This window comes from Ranitomeya imitator, chromosome 1, assembly GCF_032444005.1.
Source record: "Ranitomeya imitator isolate aRanImi1 chromosome 1, aRanImi1.pri, whole genome shotgun sequence".
NCBI classification, from domain to species: domain Eukaryota; kingdom Metazoa; phylum Chordata; class Amphibia; order Anura; family Dendrobatidae; genus Ranitomeya; species Ranitomeya imitator.
The window spans coordinates 346,446,073-346,467,313 of NC_091282.1; the positions used below are offsets into that span (position 1 = coordinate 346,446,073).

The following is a 21,241-nucleotide window of genomic DNA, read 5'->3' on the forward strand; positions in this document are numbered from 1 at the left end:
TTCATTCCCTGGGGTTTTACAGGCAGGAGCACAGCTGCATTATAGCAGAGCTCCTGCCTGTAAAAAAAATTAACCCCTTCAGATGGATTTACATCGTGGGACGTGACAGATCATCGGAAAGTATGAGATATTGTTGTTTTTTTTCTTTTTCCTTTGTTACAGAGCAAGGGTCTTCAGGTGGATTACCAGGATAATAAAATATTCCAACAACCTGTGTTTTTATTTCATTAAGGCCGGCTTCACACTCAGCGTATGAAAATACGGTCCGTATATTACGGCCGTAATACGCTGAAAAGTCCCGAAAATAGTGGTCCGTAGCTCCTCCGTAGGCAGGGTGTGTCAGCGTTTTTTGCGCAAAATGTTTTAACCCCTTCAGAAGGATTTACATCGTTGGACGTTACAGATCTGCGGAGGGTAAGGATATTGTTGGTTTATTATGTTTTTTTACTTACAGATCGAGGGTCTTCAGTGACTGGATTGGGCGTAGAATAAAATACTCCAACAACCATTGTTTTTATTTCATTAAAATAATTTTAAATAATGTGTGTGTTTTATTTAACCCTTTACTACAATTGGATTAATAATGGATAGGTGTCATAATTGACGCCTCTCCATTATTAATTTGGCTTAATGTCACCTTACAATAGCAAGGTGGCATTAACCCTTCATTACCCCATATCCCACCGCTACACGGGAATGGGAAGAGAGTGGCCAAGTGCCAGAATAGGCGCATCTTCCAGATGTGCCTTTTCTGGGGTGGCTGGGGGCAGATATTTTTAGCCAGGGGGGGGCCAATAACCGTGGACCCTCTCCAGGCTATTAATATCTGCCCTCAGTCACTGGCTTTACTACTCTGGCGGAGAAAATTGCGCGGGAGCCCGCGCCAATTTTTTCCGCCATTTAACCCTTTATTTTAAGAGCTAGAACGGCCAAATTTTGCAGATACACACTACTGACATTAGTAGTGTGGAATCTGCAAAAAAAATGGAGAGAAGACATGGTTTACTGTATGTAAACCATGTCTCAAATCATGTCGGGTTTAGGAAGGAGAAAGAAAAAGCCGGTAATTGAATTACCGGCTTTCAAGCTGTATAGCGCTGGAATAAATATTAATATATATACATATACAGTGGGGCAAAAAAGTATTTAGTCAGTCAGCAATAGTGCAAGTTCCACCATTTAAAAAGATGAGAGGCGTCTGTAATTTACATCATAGGTAGACCTCAACTATGGGGGACCAGCAGTGTGACTTGCGAGAAATATGCAGCGCTGTTAGAGAGAAAAGCCGGTAATTCAGTGCAGTGTACAGTAAAATCACACTGACCGCTTACAGTCCAATAGGTAGAATAAATGTGTACACATAGAATAGGTATATATATATATATATATGTCAGTGAGACACATACAGTGGGGCAAAAAAGTATTTAGTCAGTCAGCAATAGTGCAAGTTCCACCACTTAAAAAGATGAGAGGCGTCTGTAATTTACATCATAGGTAGACCTCAACTATGGGAGACAAACTGAGAAAAAAAAATCCAGAAAATCACATTGTCTGTTTTATTAACATTTTATTTGCATATTATGGTGGAAAATAAGTATTTGGTCAGAAACAAAATTTCATCTCAATACTTTGTAATATATCCTTTGGTGGCAATGACAGAGGTCAAACATTTTCTGTAAGTCTTCACAAGGTTGCCACACACTGTTGTTGGTATGTTGGCCCATTCCTCCATGCAGATCTCCTCTAGAGCAGTGATGTTTTTGGCTTTTCGCTTGGCAACACGGACTTTCAACTCCCTCCAAAGGTTTTCTATAGGGTTGAGATCTGGAGACTGGCTAGGCCACTCCAGGACCTTGAAATGCTTCTTACGAAGCCACTCCTTCGTTGCCCTGGAGGTGTGCTTTGGATCATTGTCATGTTGAAAGACCCAGCCACGTTTCATCTTCAATGCCCTTGCTGATGGAAGGAGGTTTGCACTCAAAATCTCACGATACATGGCCCCATTCATTCTTTCATGTACCCGGATCAGTCGTCCTGGCCCCTTTGCAGAGAAACAGCCCCAAAGCATGATGTTTCCACCACCATGCTTTACAGTAGGTATGGTGTTTGATGGATGCAACTCAGTATTCTTTTTCCTCCAAACACGACAAATTGTGTTTCTACCAAACAGTTCCAGTTTGGTTTCATCAGACCATAGGACATTCTCCCAAAACTCCTCTGGATCATCTAGCAAACTTCAGACGGGCCCGGACATGTACTGGCTTAAGCAGTGGGACACGTCTGGCACTCCAGGATCTGAGTCCATGGTGGCGTAGTGTGTTACTTATGGTAGGCCTTGTTACATTGGTCCCAGCTCTCTGCAGTTCATTCACTAGGTCGGGGGGATTCTGGGATTTTTGCTCACCGTTCTTGTGATCATTCTGACCCCACGGGGTGGGATTTTGCGTGGAGCCCCAGATCGAGGGAGATTATCAGTGGTCTTGTATGTCTTCCATTTTCTAATTATTGCTCCCACTGTTGATTTCTTCACTCCAAGCTGGTTGGCTATTGCAGATTCAGTCTTCCCAGCCTGGTGCAGTGCTACAATTTTGTTTCTGGTGTCCTTTGACAGCTCTTTGGTCTTCACCATAGTGGAGTTTGGAGTCAGACTGTTTGAGGGTGTGCACAGGTGTCTTTTTATACTGATAACAAGTTTAAACAGGTGCCATTGCTACAGGTAATGAGTGGAGGAAAGAGGAGACTCTTAAAGAAGAAGTTACAGGTCTGTGGAAGCCAGAAATCTTGATTGTTTGTTTCTGACCAAATACTTATTTTCCACCATAATATGCAAATAAAATGCTAAAAAAACAGACAATGTGATTTTCTGGATTTTTTTTTCTCAGTTTGTCTCCCATAGTTGAGGTCTACCTATGATGTAAATTACAGACGCCTCTCATCTTTTTAAGTGGTGGAACTTGCACTATTGCTGACTGACTAAATACTTTTTTGCCCCACTGTATATGCGTCTCACTGACATTTATATACCTATTCTATGCGTACACACTTATTCTACCTATTCTATTCTAACCTGTGATTTTACTGTACACCACACTGAATTGCCGGCTTTTCTATAGAACACCGCTGCGTATTTCTCACAAGTCACACTGCTGGTCCGTGTGTAATCCGTATTTTTCTGGCCCCCATAGACTTTCATTGGCGTATTTTTTTGCGCAATACGGTGACAAACGCAGCATGCTGCGATTTTCTACGGCCGTAGAAGACCGTATAATACGGATCAGTAAAATATGGCTGATAGGAGCTGGCGCATAGAGAAGCATTGTACCGTATGCAATACGTATTTTCAGCACCTCTTACGTCCGTAAAACACAATAGTGTGACGCCGGCCTAACTCTAGCCATAACCCTAATCACAACCCTAACCCCAACACACCCCTAACCATAACCACAGTCTAATCTTAACCCTATTTCCAACCCTAGCCCTAATTCCAACCCTATGTGCCCACGTTGCGGATTCGTGAGATTTTTCCACACCATTTTTAAAAAATCCGCAGGTAAAAGGCACTGCGTTTTACCTGCGGATTTACCGTGGATTTCCAGTGTTTTTGTGTGGATTTCACTTGCGGATTGCTATTGAGGAACAGGTGTAAAACGCTGCGGAATCCGCACAAAGAATTGACATGCTGCGGAAAATACAACACAGCGTTTCCGCGCGGTATTTTCCGCACCATGGGCACAGCAGATTTGGTTTTCCATAGGTTTACGTGGTACGGTAAACCTGATGGAAAACTGCTACAAATCTGCAGCGGCCAATCCGCTGCGGATCCGCAGCCAAATCCGCACCGTGTGCACATAGCCTAATTCTAGCCCTGACCCTAGTGGGAAAAAAAAGATATATATTTTCTTTATTTTATTTTTGTCCCTACCTATGGGGGTGATAAAGGGGGGGTTTATTTTTTTATTTTGATCGCTGTGATAGAACCTATCACAGCGATCAAAATGTACTTGTAACGAATCTGCCGGCTCGGCAGATTCGGCGGGCGCACTGCGCATGCCATTTTGCAAGATGGCAGCGTCCATGGGGCAGACGGACAGGGGAGGTCGGTAGGTATGATGGGGGGGGGGGGGGGGGAAATCGGACCGCGGGGGTGGGGGAGATCGGACTGCGGGGGGAGCGGACAGGACGGAGGACAGCTAATGACCGGACGGAGATCGGTGGCGGTGGGCAGATCGCGATCTCCAGCCATGGCTGATGCTATTGCAGCATTGGCCATGGCTGGATTGTAATATTTCACCAATGAAAATTGGTGAAATATTACTATCGCTGATTGAAAGTGAAACGTCACTTTCAACAGCCAGTCAGAGCGATCGTAGCCACGTGGGGGGCAAAGCCACCTTCCCTGGGCTAAAGTACCACTCCCCCTGTCCCTGCAGATCAGGTGAAATTGGAGTTAACCCTTTCACCCGATCTGCAGGGACGCAATCATTCTGTGACACAGCATATGCGTCACAGGTCGGATTGGCACAGACTTTCATGACGCACACTGTGTCACAGGTCGGGAAGGGTTAATGGGAGACCGCAGAGGAAGACGAGGCCTGGGATCTATCCTGTGCAGAGGAAGAATCCCAGCGCCTAACAAAATGTATATAGATTTGAGTTACTGCAAATTATGTCCTTCTTGGCTAAAAATACTCTTCAAAATTATTAAGGGGAGTATTTTTACCCCACTGTAACGTGTGTGACCTCTGCCAGAGTGTGTGCTATGGAGCAGTGGGGGCACCCACAGTCAGACCCTCAGAAACTGATGGCCTTTTACTAAACATCCATTAAAAAATGATGTCCTATATGACTTTTAAAACGGACCAGGCTGTATGGATCATAGAGAATGGTGAGTGGCCACAGAAGGCTGACATTCACTGAGAAAAACCGCTGGGACCAAATAAATTGGTTACATTAGCGATCATCATGTTTTTTAATTTGCTTTTTTTTTTTTTTTTACTGTATTTTTGAACCATAAGAGGCACCCCCAATTTTGGTGAGGAAAATAGAAAAAAAATTGATAAAATTCAGATTTTACAGTCCGTATTTACTATAGCCAACATGGGGAGCGGTGGATTGGGGTCACAGGAGGCAGAGTCCGTGCTGCATGAAACCGGCGGTAGTAGGGCAGTGCTGCAGGCCCTGGGATGTAAAAAGTGGTCGGGCTTCAGTAAACCGGCCGCCTCAGGCCGCGTGTACATTTTGAGATCTCAGCTGTGGTCCTTCAGCCTCGCCCCAATTCTGCTACTGGCTTCCTGCAGCAAGGACCTTGCCTCCTTTGACCCAGCCCCACAACTGTGTTGCCCCTCCCCCCCATAAACCGCGGAGGACAGGAAATAAATTGTCAGCGAGATGTGAACGATTTAGTGCTGGTCTACTGGTGAGATTGTTTCCCCAACAAATTGCAATGTGTGAACATACTCCAAGCTTTAGAAATAAAAATTCAACCCATAGTTCTCAAAAAGTTTTATTACAAACACAAATAAATAAGTCTAACAAGAAGCAGAAAAATATAAATATATTATACATACAAGTCTATAACAAAAAACTTTACAAACCAACATGTAAAACTAAGCCACCTTAGAGATAAGTAACAAAGACAAAAAGCACACGAGTGACAGCACCCTCTTCCCCACCACAGCCCCCAACATGCAGCCTCACAAGTGAAATTACCCATTTACCGACACAGCCACACACGATTTAAAAATGTAAAGTAAATCCAGCTTCTTGGAAATTGCTAAATTTATTGGAAAATATATAGAAAAAAATGCTAAATTGCAGAGACAGCATAGAAACGCGCGTTTCAGACACACATGGCCTCTTGTTTGAAAAGCGTTGCTATGCTGTCTCTGCAATTTAGCATGTTTTGATTTTTATCTCTTTTTCAATAAATTCTCATATCCTATAAGCTGGATTTTCTTCAGATTTTATTTATATTTGATCCCAGGGATTCGGTGCTTCTGTGCTCCCGTAAGCTGTTTTTTTTATTTTATGTACAAGGGAGTTACATCACCCCATTTACTTTGCAGAACACCAATATGTATGGTCCCCCCAGCCCTCCTCCTCTTGACCCCTTTTCCCCCCACACAGCTCCACATCGTCCCCCCTTCCCCGCACAGCCCTTCATCATCATCCCTCCCCATTCCCCACACAGCCCCTCATCACCCCATTTTCTTCCCACAGCCCCCCATTTCCCCCACAGTGTCTCATCAACTCCTCCATTTTCCACACAGCCCCTCATCAACCCCCTATTCCCCTCCCAGCGTCTCATCATCCGCCTATTCCCCACACAGCGTCTCATCATCCCCCTATTCCCCACACAGCCCCTCATCATCCCCCATTCCCCACACAGCGTCTCATCATCCCCCCATTCCCCAGTGTCTCATCATCCCCCCATTCCCCAGCCCCTCATCATCCCCCCCATTCTCCACACAGCCCCTCATCACCCCCCCATTCCCCGCACAGCCCCTCATCATCCCCCTATTCCCCACACAGCCCCTCATCATCCCCCATTCCCCACAGCCTCTCATCATTCCCACACATCTCATCATTCCCTCATTCACCACACATCATCCCCTCATTCCCCACACAGCCCCTCATCATCCCCCCCAATTTCCCACACAGCGTGCCATCATCCCTCCATTCCCCACCAGCATCTCATCATCCCCATTCCTCACGCACTGTCTCATCATCCCCCCATTCCTCACGCATTGTCTCATCATCCCCCCAATTTCCCAGTGTCTCATCATCCCCCTATTCCCCACACAGCGTCTCATCATCCCCCCGTTGCCCCTCATCATCCCATTTCCCACACTGCATCTGATCATTCCCCCCATTCCCCACACAGCCCCTCATAATTCCCCCATTCCCCACACAGCTCATCATCCCCCCATTCCCCACACAGCCCATCATCCCCCCATTCCCCACACATCCCCTCATCATCCTTCTATTCCCCACAGCCTCTCATTCCCCACAGTCCCTCATGATCCCATTCCCCACAGCCTCTCACTCCCCGCAGTGTATCATCATCCTCCTATTCCCCACATCATCCCCCCATTCCCCACACAGCTCATCATCCTCCTATTCCCCACACAGCTCCTCATCATCCCCCCATTCCCCACACAGCGTCTCATCATCCCCCCATTCCCCACACAGCGTCTCATCATCCCCCCATTCCCCACACAGCGTCTCATCATCCCCCCCATTCCCCACACAGCGTCTCATCATCCCCCCCATTCCCCACACAGCTCGTGTCGTCACCATCCCCCCATTCCCCACACAGCGTCTCGCCATCCTCCTAATCCCCGCACAGCCCCTCACCATCATCTTCCCTATGCAGCCCCACTGAAGTAACATCACCCCCTTTCCAAATTACATCCTGAGAGGCTCACACCGAGTCCTGCGTCCTCATTCCCTTGTACAAGGGTCCATGGTGCAGCTCCTCTCCTCACACGGCTCCATGCTGCAGCCCCTCGGTCCTCTCCTCACACGGCTCCATGCTGCAGCCCCTCGGTCCTCTCCTCGCACGGCTCCTCGTTTCCAGCTTCTCTTCTCCACCAGCGGTCTAGAAGGCGGCAGCCTCAAAACGCAGCTTCCTGTTATCGGCCCTCAGTTCATTGGACTGAAGGAGGCCCCGCCCCTTCCGGTGACATCATGAGTCCAAGGAATCACTCCTCCCCCTCAAGAAATCCACTCCAATCTAGACGCTCCCAAGTGCTCTGTGCTGTTTGGAGGTTTCCGCAGCTTCCGGTACACACCGTAACTGAACGAATGTAAGTGATAAGTTCTGTGGCCGGAATTGTACGGGAAGTGGCTGCGCCCGCTCCTCGCCGGTACTGTCACTGTGCCCGGCAGCGCTTTGTGATGGCAGCTCATGGTGGAGTGTGGCTGCTGATGTGGTGTACTGGACCGGTAGTTTTATAGAGAAAGGTGGGGGATGGCAGCACTGTTCAGGGTTGGTGGACTTGTGGTACAGATCTTCATTGTGGTGATTAGTGGCGGCTGTCAATATTGTGTTAGAGAATTGAGGCTAGTAAGGTGGTGGGAGAGGATGGTGGTGGTCTGGATTGTGACTGATGGGAGATGGGGTGGCAGTGGTCTGCTTTGTTACATATGGCGGAGGGGTGGCGGTGGTCTGTGTAGTGACTGATGGAAGAGGGGGTAGCGGTGACTAGAGGGTGACGGTGGTCTGCATTATGCCTGATGGGAGAGGGAGCGGTGGTGGTCTGCCTTATTGATGGAAGAGGATGGCGATGGTCTGCGCTATGACTAGAGAATGCTGGTGGTCTGCATTATGCCTGATGCAAAAGAGTCCGGTGGTCTTTTTGACTGATGGGAGAGGGGGTGGTGGTGGTCTGTGTTGTGACTTATGGGAGAGAGGGTGGTGGTCTGCATTATTGATGGGAGAGGCTGGCAGTGGTCTGCGTTATTGATGGGAGAGGGTGGTGGTGGCCTGCTTTGTGATATGGGAGAGGGAGTGGCGGTGGTGTGTGGTGACTGATGGGATGATGGGAGAGGGTGGCGGTGGTCTGCATTATGCCTGATGCAAAGTAGTCCTGTGGTCTATGATGTGACTGATGGGAGAGGGTGTGGCAGTGGTCTGCATTATGCCTGATGCAAAAGAGTCCTGTGGTCTATGTTTTGATTGATGGGAGAGGGTGTGGCGGTGGTCTGTGTTGTGACTTATGAGAGATGGGGTGGCAGTGGTCTGTGTTGTGACTTATAGGATATGGGGTGGCAGTGGTCTGTGTTGTGACTTATGGGATATGGGGTGGCAGTGGTCTGTGTTGTGACTTATGGGATATGGGGTGGCGGTGTTCTGTGTTGTGACTTATGGGATATGGGGCGGCGGTGTTCTGTGTTGTGACTTATGGGATATGGGGTGCCGGTGGTCTGTGTTGTGACTTATGGGATATGGGGTGCCAGTGGTCTGTGTTGTGACTTATGGGGTGGTGGTGATCTGCTTTGTGACATAAGAGAGGGAGTGGCCGTGGTCTGCATTATGCCTGATGCAAAAGAGTCCGGTGGTGTATGTTTTGACTGATGGCAGAGGGTGTGGCGGTGGTCTGTGTTGTGACTTATGGGAGAGAGGGTGGTGGTGGTCTGCATTATTGATGGGAGAGGGCGGTGGTGGTCTGCATTATTGATGGGAGAGGGTGGTGGTGGTCTGCATTATTGATGGGAGAGGGTGGTGGTGGTCTGCGTGGTGACTTATGGGAGAGGCGGTTGCGGTGGTCTGCGTGGTGACTGATGGAAGAGGGAGTTGCGTTGGTCTGCGTGGTGACTGATGGGAGGGGGGTGGCGTTGGTTTGCGTGGTGACAGATGGGAGAGGGGTAGGCGGTGGTCTGCATTATGACAGATGCAAAGTAGTAATGTGTTCTATGTTCTGACTGATGGGAGAGGGTGTGGCGGTGGTCTGCGTTGTGACTTATGGGATATGGGGTGGCGGTAGTCTGCTTTGTGAGATGGGAGAGGGAGTGGTGGTGTGTGGTGACTGATAGGTAGAGTGGCCGTGGTCTGCATTATGCCTGATGCAAAAGAGTCCGGTGGTGTATGTTTTAACTGATGGGAGGGGTGGTGGTGGTCTGCATGGTGACTGATGGGAGAGGGTGTGGCAGTGCTCTGCGTTATTGATGGGAGAGGGTGGTAGTGGTCTGCGTGGTGACTGATGGAAGAGGGGGTGGCGGTGGTCTGTGTTATGACTAGAGGGTGGCGGCCGTCTGCATTATGACTGATGCAAAAGAGTCCTATGGTCTGCATTGTGACTGATGCAAAAGAGTCCAGTAGTCTGCGTTGTGACTTATGGCAGAGGGGGTGGCGATGGTCTGCTTTGTGACTTATGGGAAAGGGAGTTGCAGTGATATGCGTGGTGACTGATGGGCGAGGGGGTGGCGGTGGTTTGCGTGGTGACAGATGGGAGACGGTTGGCGGTGGTCTGCGTTATGACTGATGCAAAGTAGTCCTGTTGTCTATGTTGTGACTTATGAGAGAGGCAGTGGCGGTTGGCTTCGTTATTGATGGGAGAGGGTGACGATGGTCTGCGTTGTGACTAGAGGGTGGCGGTGAAGACAAGAAGAAAAAGATGCCACTACAACATATTCGCACACCACCAGTAATGTATATCAAAAAGGAACAACTTTATTGGAAGCATAGTTAAAAACAGTTAAAACCAATACAATTACTAGCTGCCTACCCCCCATGTATACGGCCTGTACACCCCTCACATGCTGCAAATATAACCCCAAAGTAATAGCGAATACAAAAACATACAAATATACAAATCACTGTAATAAACCACTAGAGGGTGGCGGTGGTCTGCGTTATGACTTATGGGAAAGGTGGTGGCGGTGGTCTGCATTATGACTGATGCAAAAGAATCCTGTGGTCTATGTTTTGACTGATGGGAGAAAGGGTGGCGGTGGTCTGCGTTATTAATGGGAGAGGGTGGTGGTGGTCTGTGTTGTGACTTATGAGAGGGGGTTGCGGTGGTCTGCGTGGTGACTGATGGAAGAGGGAGTTGCGTTAGTCTGCGTGGTGACTGATGAGAGAGGGGTGTTATGATCTGGTGGCCTTGGAGCAGCATGAGACGTACTCTGGAGAAGGTGGTCCCTGTACTGACCGCAAACCCTGAACCTAGCAGCGCAACTAAAAGTAGCCGTGGGGGGTACCTAACTCTCCCTAGACCCCTCGGCACAGCCTAAGATCTAACTACCCCTAAAGACAGAAACAGGAAACCTATCTTGCCTCAGAGAAAATCCCCAAAGGATAGATAGCCCCCCACAAATATTGACTGTGAGAGGAGAGGGAAGTAACATACGCAGATATGAAATCAGATTTTAGCATAGGAGGCCATACTAGCTAAAAAGAAAGAATAGAACAGAGTACTATGCGGTCAGTATAAAAACACTAGAAAATATCCACCACAGAAAATACGGATCACCACAAATGACTAAAGACATGGGGGGTATATCTGCATCTCCAGAGAAATAGCTAGGCTGCAAAAAATCCTTCACAGACCAAGCTGGACAAGACAAAACATGAAAATGCACAGAACAATAAGGTCCACTGCAGGTGGACAGCAAAAACAAAGCCAGGACTTATCTTTGTAGAAAAACACAGCAAACTGGAGAGACCAGCAGGGAAGTGAATCCTTCAAGAACAATGGACAACTGGAACTGACTAAAAGATCCAGCAAAGCTATATACCCCAGTCAGTTTTGCAATTAGTAGATACACCTGTCCACTCCTGCAGTCCAGGCACAACTGCATTACCCTCTACAACCACCGGAGGGAGCCCAAAAACTGAATTCACAACAGTACCCCCCCCCTTGAGGAGGGGTCACCGAACCCTCACCAGAGCCCCCAGGCCGATCAGGATGAGCCCGATGAAAGGCACGAACCAAATCAACGGCATGGATATCAGAGGCAGAAACCCAAGCATTATCCTCCTGGCCATAACCCTTCCACTTGACAAGGTACTGAAGCTTCCGCCTCGAAAAGCGGGAATCCAAAATCTTCTCAACAACATATTCCAACTCCCCATCGACCAATACAGGGGCCGGAGGATCAACAGAGGGAACAACAAGGGGTCCACATATTTCCGCAACAAAGATCTATGGAAGACATTATGAATAGCAAAAGAGGCCGGAAGCGCCAGGCGAAAGGACACCGGATTAACAATCTCAGAAATCCTATAAGGACCAATAAATCGAGGCTTAAACGTAGGGGAAGAAACCTTCATAGGAACATGACGGGAAGATAACCAAACCAGATCACCAACCCGAAGCCGGGAACCAACACACCGACGACGGTTAGCAAAACGCTGAGCCTCCTCCTGAGACAGCACCAAATTGTCCACCACATAAGCCCAAATCTGCTGCAACCTGTCGACCACAGAATCCACACCAGGAAGGTCAGAAGGCTCAACCTGCCCAGAAGAAAAACGAGGATGAAAACCAAAATTACAAAAAAAGGCGAAACCAAAGTAGCCGAACTAGCCCGATTATTAAGGGCAAACTCGGCCAATGGCAAAAAAGCCACCCAATCATCTTGATCAGCAGACACAAAGCATCTCAAATAGGTCTCCAAAGTCTGATTAGTTCGCTCAGTCTGGCCATTTGTTTGAGGATGAAATGCAGAGGAAAAAGACAAATCAATGCCCAGCTTGGCACAAAAGGCCCGCCAAAACCTAGAAACAAACTAGGAACCTCTGTCGGACACAATATTCTCCGGAATACCATGCAAATTTACCACATGCTGAAAAAACAACGGAACCAAATCAGAAGAAGGCAATTTAGGCAAAGGCACCAAATGAACCATCTTAGAAAATCGGTCACAGACAACCCAGATAACCGACATTCTTTGGGAAACAGGAAGATCGGAAGTAAAATCCATAGAAATATGCGTCCAAGGTCTCTCAGGGACCAGCAATGGCAAAAGCAACCCACTAGCGTGGGAAGTGCAAGGCTTAGCCCGCGCACAAATCCCACAGGACTGCACAAAAGAACGCACATCCCGTGACAAGGAAGGCCACCAAAAGGGCCTACTAACCAAATCTGTGGTACCAAAAATCCCAGGATGGCCAGCCAACACAGAACAATGAACCTCAGAAATCACTTTACTAGTCCATCTATCAGGAACAAACAGTTTCCCCACAGGACAGCGGTCAGGTTTATCAGCCTGAAATTCCTGAAGAACCCGTCGCAAATCAGGGGAGATGGCAAAAAGAATCACCCCTTCCTTCAAAATGCCGACCGGCTCAAGAACCCCAGGGGAATCAGGAAAAAAACTCCTAGAGAGGGCATCCGCCTTAACATTCTTAGTACCAGGAAGGTACGAGACCACAAAATCAAAACGGGAGAAAAACAGGGACCATCGAGCCTGTCTAGGATTCAGCCGTTTGGCAGACTCGAGATAAATCAGATTCTTATGATCGGTCAGGACCACAATACGGTGCTTGGTCCCCTCAAGCCAATGTCGCCACTCCTCAAATGCCCACTTCATAGCCAACAACTCCCGATTGCCGACATCATAATTGCGTTCCGCAGGCGAAAACTTCCGAGAAAAGAAGGCACACGGTTTCATCAAGGAACCATCAGAATTCCTCTGAGACAAAACGGCCCCTGCCCCAATCTCAGACGCGTCAACCTCAACCTGAAATGGAAGAGAAACATCTGGCTGACGCAACACAGGGGCAGAAGTAAATCGGCGTTTAAGCTCCTGAAAGGCAGAAACAGCCGCGGAGGACCAATTCGTCACATCAGCGCCTTTCTTGGTCAAATCGGTTAGAGGTTTAACCACACTGGAGAAGTTGGCAATGAAACGACGATAAAAATTAGCAAAGCCCAAGAATTTCTGAAGGCTCTTCACAGATGTGGGCTGAATCCAATCATGAATGGCCTGAACTTTAACCAGATCCATTTCTATAGATGAGGGAGAAAAAATGAAACCCAAAAAAGAAACCTTCTGCACTCCAAAGAGGCACTTTGACCCCTTCACAAACAAAGCATTATTACGGAGGATCTGAAATACCATCCTGACCTGTTTCACATGAGACTCCCAATCATTGGAAAAAATCAAAATATCATCCAAATATACAACCATGAATTTATCAAGATAACTCCGAAAGATATCATGCATGAAGGATTGGAACACAGATGGGGCATTAGAGTGTCCGAATGGCATCACAAGGTATTCAAAATGACCTTCGGGCGTATTAAATGCAGTTTTCCATTCGTCACCCTGCTTGATACGAATAAGATTATATGCCCCTCGAAGGTCAATCTTAGTAAACCAGCTAGCCCCCTTAATCCTAGCAAACAAATCAGTAAGCAAAGGCAAGGGGTATTGAAATTTAACCGTGATCTTATTCAAGAGGCGATAATCACTACAGGGTCTCAAGGAGCCATCCTTCTTGGCAACAAAAAAGAACCCCGCTCCCAACGGTGAAGAAGATGGCCGAATATGCCCTTTCTCCAAAGACTCCTTAACCCCTTCCCGACCTGTGACACAGCGTATGCGTCATGAAAGTCGGTGCCAATCCGACCTGTGACGCATATGCTGTGTCACAGAAAGATCGCGTCCCTGCAGATCGGGTGAAAGGGTTAACTCCCATTTCACCCGATCTGCAGGGACAGGGGGAGTGGTAGTTTAGCCCAGGGGGGGTGGCTTCACCCCCTCGTGGCTACGATCGCTCTGATTGGCTGTTGAAAGTGAAACTGCCAATCAGAGCGATTTGTAATATTTCACCTAAAAAAATGGTGAAATATTACAATCCAGCCATGGCCGATGCTGCAATATCATCGGCCATGGCTGGAAATACTAATGTGCCCCCACCCCACCCCTCCGATCGCCCCCCCAGCCCCCCGATCTGTGGCCCGCTCCCCTCCGTCCTGTGCTCCGCTCCCCCGTCCTCCTGTCCGCTCCCCCCGTGCTCCAATCACACCCCCCCGTGCTCCAATCAAACCCCCCCGCACTCCGATCCCCCCCGTGCTCCGAACCACCCCCCCTGCACACCGATCCACCCCCCCTGCACACCGATCCACCCCCCCTGCACACCGATCACTCTCCCCCATGCTCCGATCCCTCCCCCCCCGTGCTCCGACGCCCCCCCGTGCCCTGATCTCCCCCCCCTGTGCCCTGATCTCCCCCCCTTATACTTACCGATCCTGGCGGGGTCCGTCCGTCTTCTTCCCCGAGCGCCGCCATGTTCCAAAATGGCGGGCGCATGCGCAGTGCGCCCGCCGAATCTGCCGGCCGGCAGATTCGTTCCAATGTGAATTTTGATCACTGTGATATAATCTATCACAGTGGTCAAAATAAAAAAAACAGTAAATGACCCCCCCCATTTGTCCCCCATAGATAGGGACAATAATAAAATAAAGAATTTTTTTTTTTTTCACTAAGGTTGGAGTTAGAACTAGGGTTAGGGGTAGGGTTAGGGTTAGGGGTAGGGGTAGGGTTAGGGGTAGGGTTAGGGGTAGGGTTAGGGGTAGGGTTAGGGGTAGGGGTAGGGGTAGGGTTAGGGGTAGGGTTAGGGGTAGGGTTAGGGTTAGGGTTTCGGTATGTGCACACGTATTCTGGTCCTCTGCGGATTTTTCCGCAGCGGATTTGATAAATCCGCAGTGCTAAACCGCTGCGGATTTATGGCAGATTTACCGCGGTTTTTCTGCGCATTTCACTGCGGTTTTACAACTGCGATTTTCTATTGGAGCAGTTGTAAAACCGCTGTGGAATCCGCAGAAAGAAGTGACATGCTGCGGAATGTAAACCGCTGCGTTTCCGTGCAGTTTTTCCGCAGCATGTGTACAGCGATTTTTGTTTCCCATAGGTTTACATTGAAATGTAAACTCATGGGAAACTGCTGCGGATCCGCAGCGTTTTCCGAAGCGTGTGCACATACCTTTAGAATTAGGCTATGTGCACACGGTGCGGATTTGGCTGCGGATCCGCAGCGGATTGGCCGCTGCGGATCCGCAGCAGTGTTCCATCAGGTTTACAGTACCATGTAAACCTATGGAAAACCAAATCCGCTGTGCCCATGGTGCGGAAAATACCGCACGGAAACGCTGCGTTGTATTTTCCGCAGCATGTCAATTCTTTGTGCGGATTCCGCAGCGTTTTACACCTATTCCTCAATAGGAATCCGCAGGTGAAATCCGCAGTAAATTCGCAGGTAAAACGCAGTGCCTTTTACCCGCGGATTTTTCAAAAATGGTGCGGAAAAATCTCACACGAATCCGCAACGTGGGTACATAGCCTTAGGGTTAGGGTTGGGTTGGAATTAGGGTTGGGGTTAGGGGTGTGTTGGGGTTAGGGTTGTGGTTAGGGGTGTGTTGCGGTTAGGGTTGTGGTTAGGGTTACGGCTACAGTTGGGATAAGGGTTAGGGGTGTGTTGGCGTTAGAATTGAGGGGTTTCCACTGTTTAGGCACATCAGGGGGTCTCCAAACGCAACATGGCGCCACCATTGATTCCAGCCAATCTTTTATTCAAAAAGTCAAATGGTGCTCCTTCCCTTCCGAGCCCCGACGTGTGCCCAAACAGTGGTTTACCCCCACATATGGGGTATCAGTGTACTCAGGACAAACTGGGCAACAATTACTGGGGTCCAATTTCTCCTGTTACCCTTGAGAAAATAAAAAATTGCTTGCTAAAACATCATTTTTGAGGAAAGTAAAATGATTTTTTATTTTCACGGCTCTGCGTTGTAAACGTCTGTGAAGCACTTGGGGGTTCAAAGTGCTCACCACATATCTAGATAAGTTCCTTGGGGGGTCTAGTTTCCAAAATGGGGTCACTTGTGGGGGGTTTCTACTGTTTAGGCACACCAGGGGCTCTGCAAACGCAACATGACGCCCGCAGACCATTCCATCAAAGTCTGCATTTCAAAACGTCACTACTTGACTTCCGAGCCCCGACATGTGCCCAAACAGTGGTTTACCCCCACATATGGGGTATCAGCATACTCAGGACAAACTGGGCAACAATTACTGGGGTCCAATTTCTCCTGTTACCCTTGAGAAAATAAAAAATTGCTTGCTAAAACATCATTTTTGAGGAAAGAAAAATGATTTTTTATTTTCACGGCTCTGCGTTGTAAACGTCTGTGAAGCACTTGGGGGTTCAAATTGCTCACCACATATCTAGATAAGTTCCTTGGGGGGTCTAGTTTCCAAAATGGGGTCACTTGTGGGGGGTTTCTACTGTTTAGGCACACCAGGGGCTCTGCAAACGCAACGTGACGCCCGCAGACCATTCCATCAAAGTCTGCATTTCAAAACGTCACTACTTGACTTCCGAGCCCCGACATGTGCCCAAACAGTGGTTTACCCCCACATATGGGGTATCAGCGTACTCAGGACAAACTGGGCAACAATTACTGGGGTCCAATTTCTCCTGTTACCCTTGAGAAAATAAAAAATTGCTTGCTAAAACATCATTTTTGAGGAAAGAAAAATGATTTTTTATTTTCACGGCTCTGCGTTGTAAACGTCTGTGAAGCACTTGGGGGTTCAAAGTGCTCACCACATATCTAGATAAGTTCCTTGGGGGGTCTAGTTTCCAAAATGGGGTCACTTGTGGGGGGTTTCTACTGTTTAGGCACACCAGGGGCTCTGCAAACGCAACGTGACGCCCGCAGACCATTCCATCAAAGTCTGCATTTCAAAAGTCACTACTTCCCTTCTGAGCCCCGACGTGTGCCCAAACAGTGGTTTACCCCCACATATGGGGTATCAGCGTACTCAGGAGAAACTGGACAACAACTTTTGGGGTCCAATTTCTCCTGTAACCCTTGGGAAAATAAAAAATTCTGGGCTAAAAAATTATTTTTGAGGAAAGAAAACGTATTTATTATTTTCACTGCTCTGTGTTATAAACTTCTGTGAAGCACTTGGGGGTTCAAAGTGCTCACCTCACATCTAGATAAGTTCCTTTTGGGGTCTAGTTTCTAAAATGGGGTCACTTGTGGGGGGTTTCTACTGTTTAGCCACATCAGGGGCTCTGCAAACGCAACGTAACGCCCGCAGAGCATTCCATCAAAGTCTGCATTTCAAAATGTCACTACTTGACTTCCGAGCCCCGACATGTGCCCAAACTGTGGTTTACCCCCACATATGGGGTATCAGCGTACTCAGGAGAAACTGTACAACAACTTTTGGGGTCAAATTTCTCCTGTTACCCTTGGGAAAATAATAAATTGCAGGCTAAAAAATCATTTTAGAGAAAATAAAATTTTTATTTTATTTTCATGGCTCTGCGTTATAAACTTCTGTGAAGCACTTGGAAGTTCAAAGTCCTCACCACACATCTAGATTAGTTCCTTTGGGGGTCTAGTTTCCAAAATGGGGTCATATGTGGGGGATCTCCAATGTTTAGGCACACAGGGGCTCTCCAAACGTGACATGGTGTCCGCTAATGATTGGAGCTAATTTTCCATTTAAAAAGCCAATTGGCGTGCCTTCCCTTCCGAGCCCTGCCGTGCGCCCAAACAGTGGTTTACCCCCACATATGGGGTATCAGCGTACTCAGGACAAACTGGACAACAACATTTGCTGTCCAATTTCTCCTATTACCCTTGGCAAAATAGGAAATTCCAGGCTAAAAATCATTTTTGAGGAAAGAAAAATTATTTTTTATTTTCATGGCTCTGCATTATAAACTTCTGTGAAGCACCTGGGGGTTTAAAGTGCTCAATATGCATCTAGATAAGTTCCTTGGGGGGTCTAGTTTCCAAAATGGGGTCACTTGTGGGGGAGCTCCAATGCATAGGCACACAGGGGCTCTCTAAACGCGACATGGTGTCCGCTAACGATGGAGATAATTTTTCATTCAAAAAGTCAAATGGCGCTCCTTCCCTTCCGAACCTTACCATGTGCCCAAACAGTGGTTTACCCCCACATGTGAGGTATCGGTGTACTCATGAGAAATTGCCCAACAAATTTTAGGATCCATTTTATCCTGTTGCCCATGTGAAAATGAAAAAAATTGAGGCTAAAAGAATTTTTTTGTGAAAAAAAAGTACTTTTTCATTTTTACGGATCAATTTGTGAAGCCCCCGGGGGTTCAAAGTTCTCACTATGCATCTAGATAAGTTCCTTGGGGCGTCTAGTTTCCAAAATGGGGTCACGTGTGGGGGAGCTCCAATTTTTAGGCACACGGGGGCTCTCCAAACGTGACATGGTGTCCGCTAAAGAGTGGAGCCAATTTTTCATTCAAAAAGTCAAATGGCGCTCCTTCCCTTCCAAGCCCTGCCGTGCGCCCAAACAGTGGTTTACCCCCACATATGAGGTATCAGCGTACTCAGGACAAATTGGACAACAACTTTCGTGGTTCAGTTTCTCCTTGTACCATTGGGAAAATAAAAAAAATGTTGCTAAAAGATAATTTTTGTGACTAAAAAGTTAAATGTTCATTTTTTCCTTCCATGTTGCTTCTGCTGCTGTGAAGCACCTGAAGGGTTAAAAAACTTCTTGAATGTGGTTTTGAGCACCTTGAGGGGTGCATTTTTTAGAATGGTGTCACTTTTGGGTATTTTCATCCATATAGACCCCTCAAACTGACTTCAAATGTGAGGTGGTCCCTAAAAAAAATGGTTTTGTAAATTTCGTTGTAAAAATGAGAAATCGCTGGTCAAATTTTAACTCTTATAACTTCCTAGCAAAAAAAAATGTTGTTTCCAAAATTGTGCTGGTGTAAAGTAGACATGTGGGAAATGTTATTTATTAACTATTTTGTGTCACATAACTCTCTGGTTTAACAGAATAAAAATTCAAAATGTGAAAATTGCGAAATTTTCAAAATTTTCGCCAAATTTCCGTTTTTATCACAAATAAACGCAGAATTTATTGACCTAAATTTACCACTAACATGAAGCCCAATATGTCATGAAAAAACAATCTCAGAACCGCTAGGATCCGTTGAAGCGTTCCTGAGTTATTACCTCATAAAGGGACACTGGTCAGAATTGCAAAAAACGGCCAGGTCATTAAGGTCAAAATAGGCTGGGTCATGAAGGGGTTAATATAGCTCCACATTGCGGTATGTTCAGGCACAGACAGGTTGAAAATTCGGCCCTTAGGGAACTTACAGCCTGGAATCAAGTTAATAGCACAATCACAGTCCCTATGCGGTGGAAGGGAACTGGATTTGGGCTCATCGAATACATCCTGGAAGTCAGACAAAAACTCAGGAACTTCAGAAGAGGGGGAAGAGGAGATTGACATCAAAGGAACCTGATCATGAACCCCCTGACAACCCCAACTAGTCACAGACATGGCTTTCCAATCTAACACCGGATTATGTAGCTGCAACCATGGAAAACCCAGCACAATATCATCATGCAAATTATGCAACACCAGAAAACGACAATCTTCCTGATGGGCTGGCGCCATGCGCATGGTCAGCTGTGTCCAAAACTGAGGTTTATTTTTAGCCAACGGTGTAGCATCAATGCCCCTCAAAGGAATAGGGTTATGCAAAGGCTGCAAGGGAAAACCACAACGTCTGGCAAATTCTGAATGTTTGACATTCAGCTCTAGACAAAATCCTATCACACTGCATAGGCTCAGAGGACAACGCCACAGTGTGCACAATTCTGCGCTCGCGCAAGCGCCGATCAATCTGAATGGCCAGAGACATAGAATCACTCAGACCAGCAGGCGTGGGAAACCCCACCATAACATCTTTAACGGATTCAGAAAGACCCTTTCTGAAAATTGCCGCCAAGGCATCCTCATTCCATTTAGTCAGTACAGACCACTTTCTAAATTTCTGGCAATACAATTCTGCCGCTTCTTGACCTTGACACAGGGCTAACAAGATTTTCTCAGCCTGATCCACAGAATTAGGCTCATCATACAACAACCCCAATGCCTGAAAGAACGAATCAACATTAAGCAAAGCAGGATTGCCAGAAAATGCCCAATCCTGTGGGTCACCACGCAGCAGAGATATGATGATTTTAACCTGCTGAATAGGATCACCAGAAGACCAGGGTCTTAATACAAAAAAACAGTTTACAGTTATTTTTGAAACTCAAAAATTTGGATCTGTCACCAAAGAATAAATCAGGAGTGGGAATCTTAGGTTCTAAGGCAGGAGTCTGAACAATGAAATCTGAAATACCCTGTACCCTAGCAGCAAGCTGATCCACCCGAGAAACTAACTCCTGAACATTCATGTTAATACTAGACTCCGTAGCCACCCAGAGGTAAAGAGGGAGGAACAGACCAAACAGGCTAAGGAAAAAAAAATGGCTCAAAATCTTTCCACCCTTCTTCTGAGATGCAATTAACTCATTGTTGGCCAGTTGTACTGTTATGATCTGGTGGCCTTGGAGCAGCATGAGACGTACTCTGGAGAAGGTGGTCCTTGTACTGACCGCAAACCCTGAACCTAGCAGCGCAACTAAAAGTAGCCGTGGGGGGTACCTAACTCTCCCTAGACCCCTCGGCACAGCCTAAGATCTAACTACCCCTAAAGACAGAAACAGGAAACCTATCTTGCCTCAGAGAAAATCCCCAAAGGATAGATAGCCCCCCACAAATATTGACTGTGAGAGGAGAGGGAAGTAACATACGCAGATATGAAATCAGATTTTAGCATAGGAGGCCATACTAGCTAAAAAGAAAGAATAGAACAGAGTACTATGCGGTCAGTATAAAAACACTAGAAAATATCCACCGCAGAAAATACGGATCACCACAT

The 21,241-nt window shown here is 47.2% G+C and overlaps 1 protein-coding gene across 2 annotated transcripts in view; it reads left to right on the forward strand.

The window, feature by feature from the left end:
• Positions 1-7,698: 7,698 nt before the first annotated feature.
• Positions 7,699-21,241, forward strand: part of NF2 (NF2, moesin-ezrin-radixin like (MERLIN) tumor suppressor) — a 175,682-nt gene continuing 162,139 nt past the window's right edge. For both annotated transcript variants that reach the window (XM_069760065.1, XM_069760071.1), the window contains exon 1: positions 7,699-7,808. The gene's annotated coding sequence lies outside the window, so the exon portion shown is untranslated. The remainder of the gene's footprint in view (positions 7,809-21,241) is intronic.